The 23079-nt window shown below is 36.2% G+C and overlaps 1 protein-coding gene across 2 annotated transcripts in view; it reads left to right on the forward strand.

Moving 5' to 3' along the window:
* EPHA3 (EPH receptor A3) overlaps nucleotides 1-23079 on the forward strand; it is a gene marked incomplete at both ends in the record, with an annotated part of 354839 nt that overhangs the window by 232291 nt on the left and 99469 nt on the right. The window lies entirely within an intron of this gene.

Below are 23079 nucleotides of genomic sequence, written 5' to 3' on the forward strand. Positions count from 1 at the left end.
ATCTAAAAATTTGCAAATATAAATTACTTTTATATTTTCCACTGACAATCTTTTTCCAATTGAAACAAAATGCTACATTGGCAGGTTTTAAGACAATGCCCTTTAATAGGAAATGGAAAAATTAAACAATAAGCAAACTTCTCACCTTTCTTTATCTTTACGTCCACAATGTTTCTGTTCTCTTTACTATTAGTAAATCTTGTTCTTTCAGTCACCCCTTAAATCTTCTCTGTGTTTTCTCCTTCTCTGATAATTCTTGACTATGGCTTTTGTGTTTTTGTTTTGTTTTTTAAGCAGTGAGGAGTCCATAATTATTTATGGGATTTCAGTTATGATGCTCTCAAACATATGGAAAGGTCATACTTGACAAAATCTACACATGTGACACACCAGTGGTGCCCCTTTGAGATAAGGTGATCACAGTGTTTCCATTATTGATAACTGTGATGAATGAGAAATAAACCATTTTCTTTTGTAGGCAGCAAAGCCTGTGCAAAGTTAAGCTGATGTTCATTGTATAAAATTGTTGCTCTAAGATATTGTAATTAGGGATACTACTTTCCAAGCAGCTCAAGACAGAAATATCATTGATCGTTTATATGGAAATAAATAATGGAGCCAAAAGGGGAGAAAAGGAAGAGACAGAATGTGCCCTGAGAATGCTTCAACTAGAACTACAGATTCTTGGGTCTGCTCCCAGGTGGGTTCACCTTGGAGCTGGAAGTCAGGATGGGGAGTCAACTTTGCCTCTTACCTGCATGTGGCTTGAATTTGGAAGCCCCTCTGCTGTCTCATGGGACTCGCCCTTTGCTCTGAGGATAGCAGGAGGTGTACTGGATGGCGTTGGCGAAGGTGAAGAGACCTGATTAAATTATCTGTTTGGCTGGGAAAGGTCTTAGAGCAGCAGCCAGAAAACTAGCTAAAAGACAGCTCTTTTGTTTCACTTGGCTGGCTCAGGAAGATTAGTTAAATCACCAAAGTTGCACAGTGAAGAGCTGTCACCCAGGGCTAATATTCCATAAATATGCATCAGAATGAGTCTGCTCATGGTTAAAGTTTTGCACCACTTCTATACTAGTTCAAAGTAGTTCTAACTACTTCTGCAGGTGAGTTACACGAATAGCTCTGTATTGGTTCATTTCTCAGGTACCCTGGGTAGCCTGCTAAACCCAGTGTCTCAGCTCTACTTGTCCTCTCCCATAATTTGGCAACAAAAGGATAAATGCTGGCATAAGGCGGGGGGTGGGGGGAGGTCTTTGCAGTCCTGCACTGGAACTCCTCCTTCTTGAGGGGACCTTGTCCCTGCTATGTGATTAATAGGTATTTTGATTATTAACCCTGGCATAATCCATGTGCAGACGTCTCCCTATCTGATTCCACACCCCTCTTTTGTTCCTACTTTGCTTCTGCTCACCTATGCTGATGGAACTCTTACTTTTACATTCTCTCTTGGTGATAAGTAAACTTCATTTGTAGAAAAGGCGTGACTTTTAAATGAAGTGTGCTGTGTCATTATTTTAATCTGGTTTACTGAATCTGTACTTTTCCCCACTGGAATCTAGATCCCAGACCAAACAACATATGTTTTGTTTCGCTTCAGTTAATGGTATTTAAACTTCATAACTAATAGTATTTAAAAATTTGTAACTTAGGTTTACTTAACTGTCTTCCATGAGAGAAAGAGATGAGTAATGCTGTTGCTATATATTGCATGATTACAGCTTCTCATATTCAGTGAACACAGGGATTTTAAGAAATTATAATTATGTGGCACATGGCTTTCCCAAATCCTACATTTCATGCTGATTTACTACCTTGTTTAAAATAGGAGCATCAATCTGTGTTATAATTATCTCCCAAGTCAAACAGCAACGTATAAAAACAAGCAAGAGCTCCTTATTTCCTATCTTATCATTGGCCTCTGGCTTTCTGACAATGCATTTATCAGAAAACTAATAGTTCCAGATATATACAGTGAATGAATCGAGGTAAGGGCAACCAAGAGCAGGCCAAGACATTAAAAAATAAATGGGGTTGATGCTTTGGCCCTCCCAGTTACAAATCACGAGGTAAGACAAATTTAACAGGGATGATATCAGTTACTCTCTCTAACCCCACTATCATTTTTGTAAAAAATTACAAATTTGTCTACACTATGCACCACTAAGCACTTTATATATTTATTTCAGGGTGTCTGTATCATTTCGTGTGCCTGGGGTGATAAAGGTCTTTGTTCCATCTTCAAATCCCCACAGTAAGATATATAACCAAGATTAGGAGCAATGCCATTTCTCCAGGGACTGTTTCTTTGTTTTGCTTTATTTTTGTTCTTGTGAAGGTTAATGGACTGGTAGCCTTGAAAAATGAGCTCCTACCACTAGAAAGATATGGCTGTGACAGATATGATGCCATGGTGTTTAAATTCCTCCTAGGCTCTCTATCTTTGACAAGGATATAAAGGAGGAACGTGAATGTGTCCCATTTAATTTAGTTTCTGAGATTGAGTTTGTTGATTTTTCGCTTGATTACATTGTGAAAGCCTTGCGATGACCATGTGATAAGCCACCTTCTAAATTGTAGAGGATTATGTTGTAAATTCGGATATTTGTTCAATACTTTCACAAAGTATGCCAGTGAGATCAAAAGCATGGACTCTACATAAAGATTGTATCTATCTGTGAATCTGGCAAACATGTTCAGAAAGAATTGCAGATTGTGAAAAAAAATCTGTAAAGTTATAACTTGGTGTAAATTGTGACTTCTTGTTTTCTTCCCTGAATGAGTGTATTTACTTCTCAGTTCTGGAAATAATCCACTAGTGGATTCCACTAGTGGACTGTCTGTCTCAGTTTATTCTCAACCTCCATCCTAGCAGATGCCCACTTTTCACTATCCTATAGCATATGGCGATCTTAGACTGAAATAGGAAGCACTAATAGAGACTTTAGGGCCTTTCAGTTCTGAGGTTCACCCACCCCCATTTTACAGCTGGAAAAACTGAGATCCCAGAAATCTTTTCAACATTTCATCAAGAGATCAAACTTTTCATTTATGTCTCCCAACTCCAGTTCCATTCTTCCATCCTCAAATTCTTTCTGTCATCCTGAGATTCATGCCATGTGGCTACAAAAATAAATGCTTAGCCATGGAGACAGAGAGGGAGATTGTTGGAACATTTACTCTAACTTATGCCATCCCTAGTAAATTTGGTCCTTGCTTCTCAGTCATCTGTCAAAGAGTTTCTTAGAGGTGTTCTGTGCTAGATCGTCCTTATCATCTCTACTCTTCAGCAAACCTAATCTCAACCTTCATGCCCTCATTCTCCACAGATGATTTTCCTTCTGGGATACTGTGATTTATAATAAGAAATAATACATTTGGTCTTGGTCCCAGTTCAGGATGTAATGCTCCTAAAACCCCTGGAATTTCTTAAGTGATGAGAGTAATAAAGGTATATTTTTTATTCATAATAACCCCCTTCAACCAGGCCTGCATTTATGTTAATGAATAGGCCTTTGGAAAACCCCTAAGAATGGGGTCTGATTGCCAGAGGAACCAAACCCTGTGATTAGAAGGTTGAAACTTTCAGGTCCCCTATTCCCCACCCCCAACTCCAGGAATAGGGAGAGGGGCTAGAGATGGAGTTCAATCACCACGGGCCAATGATTTAATCATTCTTATCTATATAATGAAGCCTCCCTAAAAGCCCAAAAGTTGGGATTTAGAAAGGTTCTGGATTGGTGAACACATACAGGTGCTGGTAGATGACATACCTGGAAAGAAGGGGGAAGCTCTGTGCCTCTTCTGCTACACCTTGCCCTACACATCTCACCCATCTGGCTGTTCTTGAGTTGTATCTTTTCATAAGAAGCTGGTAATCTAGTAACAAAAATGTTTCCTGGGGGTGCCTGGGTGGCTCAGTGGGTTAAAGCCTCTGCCTTCCACTCAGGTCATGATCCCACGGTCCTGGGATCGAGCCCCACATCAGGCTCTCTGCTCTGTGGAAAGCCTGCTTCCTCCTCTCTCTCTGCCTGCCTCTCTGCCTACTTGTGATGTCTGCCTGTCAAATAAATAAATAAAATCTTTAAAAAAAATGTTTCCTGCATTCCATGAGCTACTTTAGCAAATTAATTGGACCCAAGGAGAAAGTGGTGGGGATCTCTGATTGATAGCTGGTGGGAGAGAATCACAGATACCAACCTGGACTTGAGATTAGCAGCTGAGGAAGGCAGGGAGACAGCCCTTAACCTATGGGTCCAATGCTAATTCCAGGTAGATAGTATCAGAATTGAATTCAGTTGTAGGAGACCCAGCTCATGGGTCAGAATTACAAGGTGTGTGTTACACATTTAGTAACCAGAAGAGAAATGTTTTGTGAATTGAGTGTTGAGATTAGAGGAGACACAGCAAAGTGTTTTGCCTCCTCTTACATTGTCCTCACTTTCAAGACTGTAAAGGTTAAGAGGAAAAAGAAAATACTACTCCCCCCTACCCCAAACCTGCTTTCTTTAAGTCTAATTTCCTCGCTTTGTACTTACTAACTTTCACTGATTCCAGAATTTTTATAGAATGTGCCCTCAAACAAATTTCCTTCTCCTCTAGCACCTTCAGAATGCATGCTTCTGCCTCTTTTTCTTTGCCTTTTGGGCAATTGTTTAGGTTTTCGTTCATCTTAGAGGAAGTTACAAAGAATGAAATAACAGAAGCAGCAATAATAATATTCACATGTGTGTGATCTTCAAGATTTCATCCTATTTTTCCTCCTAATTTTCAGACTAAGATAATACACACACACACACACACACACACACACACACACACACATTCTGTAGTGTAATCCTTATTTCTTTTGTTCTCTCATTCATACTAAGGTTTGATTTCTGCCCTCATGTGACAGCAAGTCCTTCAATAATTTCCTATTTCTATCTTAATGTAAAGTGTTAGGAAGAATATAAATTTCATGAGGCTGTGAATCTTCTCTGATGTTCGCATTTGTATTTCTCAGACATAGAACGATACCTTCCAGCACCTTGTAATCACTCAAATGTTTACTGAATGAATGAATGATTGTTTAATTAATTAATTAATTAATTAATCATTCAAAATTAAATATATTCTCCCTCAAACAACTTTCTTTCCTTATCTTTTTTTTCCTCTTTGCCAAGATAACCATCACTTCCCTAGTTCACCAGATCCTAATCTAACACTTGGAAGCATCTTTGGTTCATCTTTTACATTTAAGAAGTTGTTACATGCTACTGATTTTTCCTTTCAGTTGTTTTAGATCCTCACACTTTTTTCACCATATTTAATGTCAATTTCTAAAATTCCTGGTTATAGCATTTATAAGTAAATGATGTGATGAATTGTCATAGTCGTTTTTTAACTATGTTGAGATTCCAAGATAAAAAGTAGGAATTTAAATAGAAATATTTTACTTCTTAGCAACTTCTTTCCACTGAGATATGTATAAAAAGTCTGAAGAGGTCAACAAATATGTCTGAATGCCTCTTTTACCTGCATGCCATATGTGCCCAAGCCATGCAGGAATTTGCAATCTAAGTATAGAATTAAAAACAATATATATGAGGGGGAGCCTAGGTGACTCAGTCAGTTACACATCTGCCTTTGGCTCAGGTCATGATCCTCAGGTCCTGAAAATGAAGCCCACATCTGGCTCCCTGCTCAGCTCAGAGCCTGCTTCTCCCTCTGCCACCCATCCCCCGCCCCCCATGCCTGTGCTCATTCATGCACTCTCTCTCTGAAATAAATAAATAAAATCTTTTAAAAAAGCAATATATAAGAAACAAACAAGTATACATAAGACACTATGTAATTAAATTAGTTAGAAATTTTGGGGAAACCTTTGAAGAAGAATTAAATGTACTTTGAAAAATAGAAATAAAGCAGATAGACATAAAAAGAAGTATGTATATCATATCACAATATTGGAGTTGAGTTTCCTGAAGGCTAGGCTGAAAGGAAGAAATTGATCTTGTTTAAGGGGTAACAAGAACTCAGGTTGAATAGTCAAGTAAGACCAAGCAACCTGAATGTTACATAATGGGATGCTGGATAGAGATAAACACTTTGAGTGGAAGAGTAACTTTATTCAATTTGTGTTTTAAGAAGTATTATTGAAAAGAGCAGAGAATAAAGTCAATGAATAAAATTCTTGGCATTTGAGTGACTTAATTATAATGAAAGAATGAAATAAATAACATCATTGGACTTACATGAGTATTAACATTATCTGTAATTATTATTTTCAAGTCTAACATGGCATTTTTAAAACTTTCAAGCCATAAATCCAACCCCCCAAAAATAGTTTTTTGGGACTTTAACCTTTTTCTACTTGGATTCCTGGTTGCCAGATTGTTGACGCTGAGTTACCATCAGTCCTAGATTTTTTGGACTAACTAACCTTAGTTTGACACTTAGGTAAATGCCATCATGTTTCTCTCAACTTATGTTAGTTGAGAGAAATGTCTCTCCATTCTCTGGGTCCTAGTATTGCTTTAGTATTTCCATTTTCAATATCTCCCCAATCTTGTTTTTTTTTTTTTTTTTTTTGCTTCAAGCATGAACATTTTTAATATTTTTTTCTAGTTCCATTTAAACTTACTTTTTCTCTGTGAACATTATCATGACCCTGATTCTTACCTAGAGTGAATGGAACTTTCCCTCCTCTTTCAATTTATCCTACTAGAGTTCTGCATGTAGGTGTATAATTTCTATCATAGGATGTGATTTGTCCATTAGTAGAAAAAAAAAACAGGTATCTTTAATACATCTTAAATAAGCAATACAGCCTTTTAAAAAGTGAATCCTAGAACTATCAGTTCCTTTTGGCTAAGTTTAGAATCTACTCTGACTTTTTACATTGATAAGACAATATTTCTAAATCTTCTATATTTCTGATTTTGAAATATGTTTACTCTATCCATCTTGTTCTGCTGGAATTTAGGAACAGAATATATGGATATGATATTGGAACATCTCATATCAAAGATAGCTGGCCAGTCTTTAACATTTCTGAGGAAGCAAATGTTTCAGTACAAAGGTAGAAAAGGCACAAAGCTGCATCTGTTATTAAAATATGAACACATATTGGTGTAGTCTCTATAGAAATATATGCTGTCACATAATTATGTAGACTGAAAGTAAAGTAGATACCAGAAGAATTTGCATTAATTCTTCCAGAACATAGAGGAAGGTGTTTTGCAACATCAGTGAAGTGAGTTAGAATGATAAAGTGTGATGAAAATCAACCACAAAATAGTGAGGTAAGATCCCAGTAATGCACTATGATGAATCCTGCCCTCCTTATTTCACTTGTATGATTAACAAGCCCTGAAAATGGAAATCTCACCCTTTTATTTCTATCAGGGAACAAGTGAGGCCCAAGTCAGGCTCAGAGATTATGAGTGAATATGTACATTATAATTTTCCTGGTGCATTTTACTTGTATGATAATTTAGCTTCTTTCTTTCTGATTTGAAATTGAGGCAGATACCTGTGCATCTGGGAATATCACTCTGCAGTGATATGTCCTCGTGTGTCTGAAGCCTTCCACATCGTTTAACACATTAATGATGCCTTTCAGCCATCACGTCCTGGGATGGAGGCAGATTACAGATCTGCAGCAGGAGCTATAAGCTGAACAAAATCAGAACCATAGACTGTCCTCACAGTTATTCAGAACTCTAATGTGACTTGAAGCCACAACTCTATGGAGAATAAGTAGATGAAGACGGGGGGTTCCAGGATCCAAATTAAATTTCATCCCATCGTCCTTTCTGATCCTTAGCACAACTACTATCAATGGAGCAGACAGGCGCCTGGAGGCCTGTGCTTTTCTTTCTTGCTGGCTTCTCCTAAAGGGTGTTCACAAGAGTAGAGATACCAACAAGCAGCTGGAGGAGGAAATACGGTGTTAACTAAAGCATATAAATTCTAAGAAAGAAATAGCCATTTAATGCTAACTTGTGCCATCTTCACTGCGTCTTTCCAAGAGCAAAAAAATGCTTCTTTGACAACAGAAATCTTTATTGTTCTTATTTGCCCCCAACAGAATATTTTTAGTTTCAAAACATAGAAAAAACAATGATTTAACTTTTAAATGTGCTCTACCCTTAATTTAACCCTTAATTTAAGGGTTAAATTAAACATGGAAGGTCCTTAGGAAATAATTGTAATATGTGCAAATCATTGAGAAATTGGGTAGATGAACATATCTAAAAGGAGAAGATGCTCTGTTCTCAGAAGCAAATGTTTTACTACCATTGGCCAGACTCTTCCATAACAAAATTTTTTCATAATAAACAAGTAATGCTGAAAAAAGAAATATATGAAGATGGTTATCATATTATTGTAAAATCTTGACTGACTGACATATAGATCATATGATACTTTTTTTCTTTTAAAATCAAAATTTCACATGATTTGAGCAATGCTGATAAGAACTAGAAACCTGAATTGCCTTATTAGAGAGTTATTTATCCCAACCTTTCTTGTTAAAATCAAACAAAACCCCAAATTTCTAAAGTAGCTTTGAAAGATAGTGCTTACTATTAATCAATGCTACTTTAAGAATATTTATCTTGGGGGCGCCTGGGTGGCTGGGTCAGTTAGGTGTTCCACTCTTGGTTTCAGCTCAGGTCATGATCTCCTGGGTCCTGAGATTGAGGAGCATTGAGCTCTGTGCTCAGCAGGGAGTTTGCTTGAAGATTCTCTGCCTCTGCCCCTCCCCAACTTGTTCCCATTCTCTCTCTCTCTCTCTCTCAAAAATAAATAAAAACACAAATATTTAAAGATAAATAAATGAATAAATAGCATTTACCTTGAAAACTTGTTATGATCCAGAAATAATCTCTTATTGGTTTTTATTTTCATCTCATTTGAAAAAAAATAATTATAACAAATCAAAAGAGAGAAAAATCTTTGTTCACAGTTTTGTCTAAGAACTAGCTTTAAAGGACAGGTTATATGTCAGGGTAGGAGAGTTCTGGAATGGGTGTCCAAAAAGGCTCTCTGTACTCCCAATTTGATCCTCTGAATGGGTCACTTATCACAGCTATTGTTTGATTTTTTTTATAAAACATTTACTATATAGTATTATATATTACATACATTAATATGTACTATTAATTATTATTTTTATTTTTTGAGGATTTATTCCCAATGTTATTTTAAAAATGAATTAAGGCAGTTATTGGACTAAACTGGAGCCCTTGCATCCTTTCTGAAATAGATAAAATACTTCACACAGATTGTTGTGAGGAGTAAAAAAATGAGAGATAGCATAAGTAACCAAGGAGGTGCTTAAAAAAGTCATTGTGCCCCATTTCCAGTAAATCATACTGATCTTGTTTTGTCTAGAGGGAAATAAAAAATGAAATAAAATATATACGAATAAATATTAAAACATGAGTTCAAGTTCTGAAATATTCTATTTGATGTGATTGGTTTAGGCCCCAGTTCTTTCAAAATTATAATTCGTATGTGTAATGTAGAACAACTCTCAGTATAAGTAGCTATTCTTTCTCCTTTCATCACACACACACATACACACACATGTGTGTATACAACCTATGTATATATAGGCTTTGAGCCAGCACTGAGGTGTCCCTGTGAAGGTCTAATCAAAATGTCTAATAGGCAGTTGGATATATTGGTCTATTCTGCTGAGACTTGAGCAAGGACAAGACCCAAAAACATCCATAGAATAAAGGGATGTGTGGGGTGCCTGGGTGGTTGAATCAGTTATCTATCTGACTTTTGTTATCAGGTCAGACCTTGATCTCAGTGTTGTGAGTTGAAGCCCTGCATTGGGCTCCATGCTAGGTGTGGAGCCTACTTAAAAAGTCAATCAATCAATCAATCAATTAATCAATTAATTAAAGGGATAGGTAAGAATAACAAAATGATAGTGAAGCAAAGAATGTCCATAATGATTAAAGAAAAGAAATGGGCAGAGATATAGGAAGAAATCAATGACAAAATAATATTATTTTTTTAAGTTTTAAATTCCAGCTAGTTAACAACATAGCGTGCTTGTATCCCTTTGACTTAGTGTTTTTCTATTCTTTGAGTAAACAACCAGTAGTACAAGTGCTGGACCATAACTTTTTTAGGAACCCTCATAACCTTTTCCATTGTGGATCCACCAGTTTGCATGCCGATAAACAGTTCAAGAGGGTTCCTTTTTCTCCACATTCTCCCCAACACTTGTTTCTTGTGTTGTTGATTTTAGCCAGTCTGACAGTTGTGAGGTAACATCTCATTGTAGTTTTGATTTGCATTTCCCTGATGGTAAGTGATGATGAGCATCTTTTCATGTGTCTGTTGGCCATCTGTATGTCTTCTTTGGAGAAATGTCTGTTCATTTTTTTTTAATTGGATTATTTGTTTTTTGGGTGTGGAGATTTTTAAGTTCTTTATATATTTTGGATACTAACCCTTTACCGATCTATTATTGGTAAATATGTTCTCCCATTCAGTATGTTGCTTTTTAGTTTTGTTGATTGTTTCCTTTGCTGTGCAGAAGCTTTCTATTTTGATAAAGTTCAGATAGTTTATTTTTGCTTTTAATTCTCTTGCCTTAGGAGACATATCTAGAAAAAAATGTTGCTATGGTCAATGTCAGAGAGATGACTGCCTGTGTTCTCTTCTAGGATTTTGATGGTTTCCTGTCTTACATTTAGGTCTTCAGCTCATTTTGAATTTATTTTTGTGTATGGTGTAAGAAAGTGGTCCAGTTTTATTCTTTGGCACATTGCTGTCCAGTTTTCCCAACACTGTTTCTTTTTCCCATTGAATATTTATCCTGCTTTGTCAAAGACTAATTGACTATATAATTGTGGGTTCATTTCTGGGTTTTCTATTCTGTTCTACTGATCTGAGTGTCTATTTTGTACCAGTACCATACTGCTTTGATCACTATAGCTTTGTAATATAATATAATATAATATAATATAATATAATATAATATAATATATATAATATAGCTTTGTAATATAAGTCCAGAATTGTGATGCAATTAAGCACAATTAAGATTGCTTTGGCTATTCAGGGACTTTTGTGGTTCCATACAAATTTTAAGATTGTTTGTTCTAGCTCTGTGAAAATGGGGCTGATATTTTGATAGGATTTATATTAAATGTGTAGATTGCTTTGGCTAATGTAGACATTTTAACATTTCTAATCCATGAGCATGGAATGTCTTTCCATTTCTTTGCATCATCTTGAATTTCTTTATCAGTGTTATAGTTTTCAGAGTACAGATTTTTCCCATCTTTGGTTAAGTTTCTTCCTAGGTATCTCATTATTTTTGGTGCAATTGTAAATGGAATCAGTTCCTTGCTTTCTGTTTCTGCTGCTTCATTACTATTGTATAGAAATGCAACAGAAATGCAATGTACATTGATTTTTGTATACTGCAAATTTACTGAATTTGTTTATCAGTTCTAGCAGTTTCTTGGTGGAGTCTGTCAGGATTTCTATATATAGTGTCATCATCTGTAAACAGTGAGTTTTACTTCTTCCTTTGTAGTTTAGATGCCTTTTATTTCTTTTTGTTGTCTGATTTTTGTGGGTAGGGCTTCCAGTCCTGTGTTGAATAAAAGTGGCAAGAGTAAAGATCCTTCTTTTTCCTGACCTTTGGGGAAAAGCTCTCAGTTTTTCCCCATTAAGAATGATGTTAGCTGTGGGCTTTTCATATGTGGTCTTTGCTATGTTGAGGTATATTCCCACTAAACCTACTTTGTTGAGGGTTTCTATCATAAGTAGATGCTGTGCTTTGTCGAATGCTTTTTCTGCATCTATCAAAATGGTTATATGTTTCTCATTCTTTTCCTTGTTGATGTGCTGTATAGTGTTGATTGATTGGCAAATATTAATCATCCTGGCAACACAGGAATAAATCCCATTTGAAGATGGTGAACTATTTTTTAATGTATTGTTGGATTTGGTTTGCTAGTATTTTGTTGAGGATTTTTGCATCTATGTTCATCAGAGGTATTGACATGCAGTTCTCTCTCTCTCTCTCTCTTTTTTTATGGTGTCTTTATCTGGTTTTGGTATCAGGGTAATGCCAGACTCAGAATGAATTTGGAACTTTTCTTTCTTTTTCTCTATGTTGAATATTTTGAGAATAAGTGTTAACTCTTTTTTAAATGTTTGGTAGAAATCACCTATGAAGCCAACTGACCCTGGACTTCTCTTTGTTGGGAGTTTTTTGATTACTAAGTCCATTTATTTGCTGGTAACCAGTCTGTTTGAATTTTCTATTTCTTTCTGTTTCAGTTTTGGTAGTTTACATGTTTCTAGGAATTTATCTATTTCTTCTAGTTTGTCCATTGTGTGGGCAGATAGTTTTTCATAACATTCTCTTATAATTGTTTGTATTTCTGTGGTGTTAATTGAGTAACAATCTCCTTTCTCATTTGTTATTTTATTTATATGAATCCTTCCTCTGACAAAAGAATATTTTAACATCATTTCATATAGACTTAAAATAATAAAATTCTAACCAAAGAAACAATGTTGTGATGTGAAACAAAGATTTTGTGATTACTTGAAATACTGTAAGTAAGACTGAGAAGGACAAATACCACATGATTGCACTGGTACGTGGAATCTAAAAAACAAATGAATAAACAAATGAGCAAAAAAGCAGAATAGAACTATAAACGCCAAGAACAAAGAAAGGGGCCAGGAGCATGAACAAAATGGTAAAAGGGGTGGGAGATTCAGATTTCCCAGTTATGGAATAAGTAAATCATGGGAATAAAAAACACAGCATTAGGAATATAGTCAATGATATTATGATAGCAATGTATGGTGACAGGTGGTAGCTATACTTGTGGTGATCCTAGCATAACATAGAGAAGTTGAAACACTGCTACGCTGTACACTTGAAACTAATGTAATATTGTGTGTCAACTATACTCAAAAAAAGAAAAAAAAGGCCATAAGGAGGTTTGAAGAACTGTCCTTTAAGAACAAAGCTTGAAGGCAGTTCTCCATGATTCCTCAAAACCAGCTAGTTAGGAAAACAAAAATACACGTTATGAACTTTGACCTTGAGAAGTTGTGTGACTTCCTAAAACTTTGCAGCTTCTCTATGCCTATTACATATTAATCTGTTAAGAAATAAAAACAAATTCCTAAAAGGAAAAAAAGAAATTCAATTACTTAGGAAATGCTCATCTTTTATCATTAGAATATTAGTTGTTTCTTGAAGTACATTTCAATAAGTTTATTATATTTCCAAGAGAATATCTTAAATGCCAAAAATTATGCTCTCTACAGATATTAAAGAAAAATGTTTTTCTTCATGTGCTTTTTTTTTTTAAAGATTTTATTTATTTGACAGAGATCACAAGTAGGCAGAGGGGCAGGCAGAGAGAGAGGAAGGGAAGCAGGCTCCCCGCTGAGCAGAGAGCCGGATGCGGGGCTCGATCCCAGGACCCTGAGACCATGACCTAAGCCGAAGGCAGAGGCCAACCCACTGAGCCACCCAGGTGCCCCTCTTCATGTGCTTTTTATGTGTTTGTTTCATCTTGTTATTTGCATACAGATTTTGAGCGAGTTTGTCCATCTTTTTCCACCTGTGGAGGTTGTGTATATATCCTCTAAGGAATACTTATTACAGTTACGCAGATTTCCAATACACCAGGAAAAAGATTCTTTATTTCTGTTTCATTGAGTAAGGCTTAATTTATTTTCCTTCTATATTAAAATGGTTTCAAAAATGTTTCTCATCATTGAAATCTGAAATACATTGCCTAATATGCCATTAACTCTCAGTAAAGAACTGAATTTTAGAACATAACATAGTTCTTTATTGATTTGAATTGATATGGTAGAAAAACTTGATCTAGTTGGAAATTTTTATTTCTGAATAGTTTAAAAAATAAATCCCATCAATCTTCCTTGAAATATGCATCCATTTTAAGCTATTTTCATAAATTCTTATTATTGCAGATAGAAGATAGATGTCCTTATTGAAGTCCTGATATGAAACAGATAAAGAATGAAGCTTTACAACTTGCTATTTATGTGTATATGTGCATGTGTGTGTATATACAAAGCTCAAGAAGAATGTATAGCTCAGAAAGAGTGAAATTATAAAATGTTTATAAAGTCTAACAGATCTGAGAGGAGAAAATCTCTTTTCTACTAAATTGATTAAATTTGGGTATTTTACTCTATCTTATCTATTAAATAAGGATTACATCTACATTGAGACAGGGTAAAGAACCAAAAGGTTCTTTTGGTTTCTTTCTTCTCTACCAGGGTAGAGAACCAAAGCCTGTAATATCCTGTATAATGCTTGCTACTATTAAGTGACCAACACTTACTTGGTAGTTAGTATATTTAATGAACTTTTGGAGCATGAGCAAGAAATGCAGTCTTGAAGATCAAAATAACTTTTAGGTAACTCCTTGTTTTCTCTGTGGGTAAATCACACACATGATTAATTGCTTTTTTCTGTTGCCTAAGTGATGACTGAGCGCTTAGTATCGCCAGGTACTATCGTGGGTGCACTGTGGATAAAGTGATGATTAAGATGTGGCTACTATTTTCAAGGAGCTCTCAGTTTAGTAAGAGATCTTAAAGATTTTAAGTAACCAGCATGAAATTGATTGGTTTGGCCAAGAAAAGGCAGGCAAAGCCAGCTGCCAGGAGACTTCAACAAGCATCAGCAGCTCAGTGAAGCCACCCAATGAAACAGATTTATCTCAGACTCACAGATAATGCCAAATTATGTGTAATAGCTTCACATTTTTAAAAATTATTATTTCTAAAGGAGAGATTTTAGATGCTAAAAAACAGAATACTATCTCAATATTTCCACAAACAGGAAAAAGGAAAATTATGTACAAATTAAATGATAGTTCCATGCCAAATTTAATGGTATCCCAGCTGAATGTGTCTGGGTTGTATAAAGCACTTAGTCAAAATATATGAACTTATAATAGTGGGATAAGACCAGATATTTACATCTGTCTAGTGAAACTCCACATCGGTCTCACTCATCAATCTGCCCATTCACTCTTCTGCTGATCAATCAAGATTTTTAACTATTTATATGTAATGAAGCATTCTGTTTAAATATACAAATTTATAGACAGTTACCACATAAAGTATATGAAATTAGAATACACTGAAATCATTGATAATAATTATCATGGAAGAAACTATCAGCAAATTAAGAAAATATCAAAATTTTAGAAACATTCATAATAATCTTTATAATAATCTTTATAAGCATGAATTAAAATTTTCCTAGATACATAGCCATAATTTAACACTGATGACTTAATAGTATGCCAGGTTTTACTACTCTATCTGCTAATATTTATTAGGACATCCATGTTTACGAATATCACCTATTTGTAAAAGTTAAAAGACATTGCTCACTCTATTACAAATAAAAAACTGTTGAAATGAGTTTCAAAGAGAAATCTATCAGAGAAATTAGATATAAAGGAATAATCCGCCATTCTTTATATCGATCAGCCTGCATATACACTTAATTGGGAGATGAGTTTATCTTCTTGGGAAGTACTTAAAAAGATTCTAAATGTGGATTTCACATATAATACTGGTATTTATATTACCATTTACTATAATTTTTAGAATACTGGATGAAGTTTTAAAAGTTTATATATATATATTTTTTCAGATAATAATCATTTCTCTGCTATTAGTAGTTTCTTATTTATTATTTTGTTTTGTTATTTCTTATTGGATTGGTGGACATTAGCTATTTTGTATGTATTTGTGTGTATCTTCCAGTTGTAGTAGCCTAAAGGCTACTTTTTGTGTTGAATAGAAACAAAAATCAGCATAAGTGTTATGTAAAGTATCAACCAGGTGTGGAGTGCCTGCAATTTACCACACACTGGTACTGGGTATTTTATAGGTATCATTGAAGCCTTAAAAATCTCTATACTTGGGGCGCCTGGTGGCTCAGTGGGTTAAAGCCTCTGCCTTCCGCTCGGGTCATAATCTCAGGTCCTGGGATCGAGCCCCACATCGGGCTCTCTGCTCAGCAGGGAGCCTGCTTCCCCCTCTTTCTCTGCCTGCCTCTCTGCCTACTTGTGATCTCTCTCTCTGTAAAATAAATAAATAAAATCTTAAAAAAAAAAAATCTCTATACTTTGAGCATCATTACCCTTACTGATGGAAGAAAAAGCTGTTTTAAGACTAGTTCTCTGGGGCACCTGGGTGGCTCAGTGGGTTAAGCCTCTGCCTTCGGCTCAGGTCATGATTCCAGGGTCCTGGGATCGAGCCCCACATCGGGCTCTCTGCTCAGCAGAGAACCTGCTTCCTCCTCTCTCTCTCTCTCTTTCTCTCTCTGCCTGCTTCTCTGCCTACTTGTGATTTCTGTCTGTCAAATAAATAAATAAAATCTTAAAAAAAAAAAAAAAAAGACTAGTTCCCTAGCCCTATTTATCTAGCTTAGGTGGCTTGGGAGAATTTGAACCCAGGACTTCCCAATACAGTGGTTTTCCCAACTGTCAGTAAACAATTTACTACTTTCAGGAAGTTAGTTCAACCACGTGTCACCAGGACTCTTACAGCTTAGCAAGGTACTTAAATCAAGGCCCGGTTTTCATGTCTTGAACTGTATTTCAAAGAGAACTTCACTTCATAGAAAAGTGATATCACTTGCCAAAAATTTATGACTAATTAGATAAATGTTGTCCACCTTACTCCTAAGATCCTTCCACAAACCGCTAAGGGTAAAGTTGGACCACTTGGAGTAGTAGTCTTCTTCTCACCCATACAATCTCGTTGTCAGTTGCTATTATGGGACTGGTAACCCACAGATATCCTCATCTTAAGGCCAACTCTGTCCTTGCAGTTTATTTAGACCAAAGCTGTTGGAGTTATGCTTGCCTCCTTTCTTCCCCTCACACCTTTACATCTGATGCATCAGCATTTTCAAAAAAACATATGCCTTCAAAATCCATCAGAATCTGCCAACTTCTTATCATGTTCATTGCTACCCTGGTTCCATCATATCCTACCTAGGTTACTTAAAATGCCTCCTGACTGGATTTCTTCCTTCCCCCTATACCTTCTCTATGAAATAAGCCTCCCATAACTATATTAGTGTTTAATATCATGAACTATTTCATTGTGTAGATTAATAATGTTTACTTTTTTCTGAAATATTGTATAACTGGTATAATTTCCTAATTATTTCAAACATTTTATTTACTTTGTCTGTTTCCTCCTAAAGGATACAGGCATTATTTTTTTATTTGATCATGAAAAGATGAAAGAACCTCTCATATGACCTGATAGGTTTGTTTAAAATAAAAGGTTGGGGTGGGGCTCAGGCAGGAATTGCTACTAATAATTGCATGTTCTTAAACACCGACTCATGATTTTGATGATTTACTAAGTCAATAGATTGGACACTTGACATTTCTTTCCTCACTTAACATCTCACATATAAAATATTCACCTGAATCTTATCTAGAGTGCACATATGGTTTTGAACCCGGAAGAACACACTAAAACAATAAGAGAAACGGATGCATTAGTTTTGCCCAGAGTATAGCTCAGGCCTTCTCATATCCTTTGTCCTTTGGAAATAAAGGCCCATGAGTTCCTAATCTATATATTTTGTTGAGATCCATTTTTAAAAGGGTGTCATGTGTAGCCCAAGATATGAGCTTGAAAGTTGATATGAGTGGTGCTTTGTGACAGAACCACAGATGTTCAGTACATGATATATTTATTTTTTACCCCAGTGGCCCTTATAAAAAGGGCCAGAAGATCGGCTTATAACAAGTCAACTAATGACATGATATAGAGAGGCCCCTGGTTCAGTGGCTGTTATCACAGCTGTGTCCCATTACATATTAGATACCTAGAACATGCTTGCATTCCGAATGGCATTTATCTTTTGAATTTCAAACATTCCTGCCATAAATAAGGATTTTCTGCTTTTCAAAAATGTTTCACAGTTTAGTCTAGGGAACACTGAAAGGTTGCTTTACTTAATGAGATTCCCCCTTCAAGTATTCCTAGAGCTAAGATGAGCATTTTCTGATCACTCATCTCCACAGACCTTCACTGCTGTCCTCTCTGACTATTTCTTGCTATTCCCTTAGCCTGGAGAGGTGATAATAACTTGAATTTCACAAACCAAGCAGTGAGAGTTGCCTGCGATCATGATTTAATAATTCTCTCCTTGTTACTTCTTCCAATGGGAGGTAACGGAGTCTATCATGGAATGATGACCTACACTAGTGCTATGGGAAAAGCAAGATTTGTATATGTATTTAACATAGTACATACGTAGTTAACACTGTGCCTTAAATATGTCCCAAGTGAAAGTATGAAAAATGATGGTCACTCCCACCCTTCCCAAGGACCTGATTATAATTTGGAAGCGCTAAAGGCTCCTGCACTGAAAACCCAATACTGTAGTTTGAAACCTTAAGGATGGCTATGTGAGATGACCCCATGCCAGAAATAATAACCACTATTATTTCTTTCAAAAATAAGTGTATTGGCCCATCTCGTCTTTTCAAAGTGGAACTCGCTGCTATTAATCAAGTGTGTGTTCGTTTCTTTTGGAGATATCTATGTCTCATGTCTTGAGAAATAAACCATCTGAAGACAAAAATTCATTATGTGTATCTGTGATTCAGGGAGAAACACAATCATTTTCCTTTTGTTCTCCAAATACTCGTTGGGATGGTGGGAGATTAGCCTGCATAGTTATTGTGAGGGTAGCAACTGCTACTTAGGAGTGAGCTTTGCTCCACCTAGATGTGCAGAAAGCAGCTGCCTTCATCTAGCAGTTGGTGCCAGGCAGCTGCTTTCATTGTCAATACTTCTTTATAGGGCTTCTCATCCTAACTGTAGTCACCTGCACCCAGATTCCCGTTTTTGTGTGTATTTTGTTATTGGACTGATTGATTGATGTTTTAGTCTCAAAGGCTACAACCAGAAAGCTTCCTACAACACTATAATGAGCAATGCAGAAAGTGGAGCGGAAAGACATTTTCCTTGAATGTTGTGTTAAGAGTGTGCTCGTGTGTTTTGGTGTTGGGAAGTGGGACAAGGGGGAACGTGTTTAACATATGTGACCGAGTGTTTATGAAAAGCACCAGACTGACAGGTGGCAGGATGCACACAACATGGGGGAAATGTCAGAGAAGCTTGAGTCATCAACCCTTGTCCTATAAAAAAGAATCACCAGCACAATGCGAACCAAAAATATTGCCAGATGAATGTGGTTTTGTATTTGTTCACAGTTAAAAGGAAATGTTCTTATTTACCAGGGTTATATTTGTTAACTCAAGTTAAGAGTTTAGTCCGGCCCATTCAACCTCCATTTCCTCCTAGAATTTTAAGAAAGAGGATTCATACAAGCCCAGATTGTGAAATTTGTAAGATGGTTGACTATGGCACCAAAGACAATAATTCTATCAATTTAATATTAAATAAAGCTTTGTATCTTTTTCTTTTTCTTTTTTTTTTTACATAGCTTTTGGTTTTATAAGTATTTTTTGGAATTTGTATTTATTGAATTATATTAGTGTATATATAAAGTATGTATGTATATATGTGTGTGTGTGTGTGTGTGCGTGAGTGCGCACATGCACACGTGCGTATGTGTGGGGAGAAGGAGAGAGAGAAAGGGAGAGATTTATTTTAAGGAACTGGTTCATGTGACTGTGAGGGATGGCAATTCCAGAATCTACAGGACAGTCTGGCAGGCTGGAGACTCAGGGAAGAATAGTCTAAAGGCATTCTGGAGCAGAATTCCCTTTTCCACGGGAAAGACTTCAGCCTTTTTCTGTTAAGGTCTTCAGTGATTATAGGTGATTCTTCAGTGATTAAGGTCTTCAGTGAGTCCCAGCCTCACTGAGGAGTTCAATCTGCTTTACTCAAAGTCTACTGATTTAAGTGTTAATCTCATCTAAAAAGCACCTTCATGGTGACATCTAGACTGGTATTTGATGAAATACCAGGGTACTGTGGCTTAGCCAAGTTGACACATAAAAAAATTAACCATTACATTACATTACAGTTCCCATGGTAATAGTGTACGTGTGTTTGTGCGCGCGTGTGTGTGTGTGCCTATTTCTGTGTGATTGCAGTCTCTCTTTTGAGTGAGTTTCTAGATTATATATTTAAGGGAAAGGCCAAGACAAGTTGTTCCACAGACAATAATAACCTTTGGATTTCACTCACTGACCATACTGATATTCTCTTTCTGTGAGTCTTGATTATTCTTTGGGATTCTTTTCTTAGGTTTTCTTTGGAATACAATGGTAACTGCATCAGAGAATATACTCCCCCCAATCCTATCCCAGATATACTAAGTTTCAAGACCTCCTTTGGGTGACCACTTATCCATAGCAATGTAATTGGTACAACGACCCACATTATAGTGTTTTTTATTGTTAAACATTTTCATGCCCACAATATACTTTTGAAGATCACTTTCTTTCTTTTTTTTTTTTTTAAGATTTTATTTATTTATCTGAGAGAAAGAGCACACATGAGTAAGGGGGAGGGGCAGAAGGAGAAACAGACTTCCCACTGAGCAGGGAGCCAGACGTGGGGCTCAATCCTGGGACCCTGGGATCATGACCTGAGCTGAAGGCAGACATTTAACTGACTGAGCCACACAGGCACCCCTTGGAGCTCACTTTCAAATGTATCTCCTTTAGACAGAATTCTAGAAACAGTATCAGATTTGATGAGACAGCTTTAACCATACTTCTTCCCCTTTTCTGTTTTCAAGGGACATCCCTAAATTTAGGACAGTGTTGTGACTACCAATAGCACCATTCACAGAGCTTGTTTATCATCTTTTGGGTGGAGCTATCTATGCAAACCCTCAGCTCAATGATTTTTAAACATGAAATTACTTTAACAAATCACTCAGAAGCTTTTCAGCACATTAATGTATACCAACTTCAAGTCAATCCTACAGATTTAATGGCTCAGAAAATAAAAGTGGCTCCATGACAGTGTATACTTAAAACACTCTATAGCCAAATCTGGTCAGCAAGCACTTAGAAGTGCTTGGGAGAAAGTTTTTCCCAATTTCAAAGTTGCAGGTGGACAGAAAATCTACAGCCCTTTCACACTTGATGTCTTTGCTCAGTTTGAGCTTAGATTAACTGCCTGGTCTAAGGCCATGCATATTGAATTTGTAGAAATAGAAGATGGGAAGCGCCCACTGAAAACTAGGTTTATGTTTATTAACATTACGTTGGCTTCAAAGGACATTGCTTATTTTTCCAAACTTCATACAAATTTTAAAGATTGTCACTATCTTATCAATATTTTCTGAATCCATTTAATTCTAAAGGATTTTGAGATCCATTTGTATTTGATTTCTTCCCAAATTTGTTAGAGTAAAGCTAAGTCAATCGATGTAATACACAGACCTTACCCAAAGTATGTATTAACTAGTGTTCAGTTATTTTTTTCTTTTGCATTTTTATCAGTCTTTGTTGCTTTTAAAGTTATTTCTTAAAATTTGTTTTGTAAAGTGATTGCACTGTTATAACAATGAAATGTTTCATTATTCAATTTAATTCCAAAGATATTTATTGACTATGTTCTACAACCAACCTTGTGCTTTATATTGTGGAGGGATATAATGATAATTAATACATGCTTGTTCCCCTCAAGGAATTTATAATTACTTCAACACTTAATCAACTAAATATACTTTTTGCAATCAAAATGTATCAGAATAAAGAAAAGAGGTGATTATTTCCAGTTGGGAAATGAAGAAAGATTTTATGGAAGAGGTGGGTGTTTGAGGTAGCAATGAGAGATAAATAAGGATTTGATCGGTGCAAAAGGGAACAAGAGCATTACAGACCAGGAAAAGCAGAGAGGCTAGGGAGGTAATTGTCTCTTCCAGAGAATCCATTCAGGTGAAGCATAGGAGAGGGGAGCACTGGGGAGCACTGAATGAGGAATGTGGATGGGGAAAGTGCTTTGAGGTTTGCACTCCTCCAGTGGTATTCTGTTGGACTGAAGCAGACATACACTAACTAACCAATTTTTCCAAACAGATTTAGTCAAGGGTATAGAATTTAAGTGAAGCAATACACCATATCTTGGCTTTCCTCTACACTCTGACTTCCCGGATTCCTACACGGCAACAGCCCTGTGCTGTCAGGGTCCTGCCGGGAAGCATTCATTAGCCCTATAGCGCCACTTATGGCACCACTGTTCCTTAATATTCGGTTCTGTATTAGGCATTCTGAAAAAGAACCATAAAGAATTGCTCTTTGCTGTAGGGGAAGATTTGCAAATATGGAGCTCGTTTGGTTCCTGAGCAACTGAGCAACAACATTAACAATAGACAGAAAAGAATAGGGATCGAAACAGAGTCAGTGACTCTTGAATAACATATCTGTCTTCTACTTTTCTTTGGTGTAGAAAACCCATCTCTCTGCAGAGCCTATGCAACTTCTTGCATGTCAAGCATGCATAGGACTTTTTTTTTTTCCTTTTATATCTAATGGTGCTTCTGTATGTTATAGATGATCTGGGACAGGATGGACACAAAAGAACTCTTCTGCAGAAGAGTGACATGATCTGACCTGTGATTTAGGAATGTAAGTAAAGTGGCAAGGGAGACCAGTTAACAAACTAACACTAACCCAAGTGGGGGATAGTAAGGTCTGAACTAAGCCTGAGGAAATTGAGGAGATGACCTTTCAGAGATGAAAACCAAGATGTACAAAGTAACTAGGTGTGCATTAAAGAGCACGGCGGAGTTCCGGATCACTCAAATATGAAAATGATATAAGCAAGTATGAAATAAAGGACAAAGAGGAAGATTGCATAAGGTAGTATAGAGCATTTTGAAATTGATGAGAATAAGGCAAAATGCAGGTGCTTCATCCAAAAGATCATATAAAGTAAGCAGATGACAAAGTCTGATTCTTGGGAGAGAACTTAAATATGAGTTGTATAGTTGGGAATCATAAGGGTTGAAGAGGGAAGGAATGGATATAGAGTATAGAATTAAAAAAAAAAATGGGCCAAAAATAAGATCTTGGG

The sequence above is a fragment of the Martes martes genome, assembly GCF_963455335.1.
Source record: "Martes martes genome assembly, chromosome: 1".
Taxonomy (NCBI): Eukaryota; Metazoa; Chordata; class Mammalia; order Carnivora; family Mustelidae; genus Martes; species Martes martes.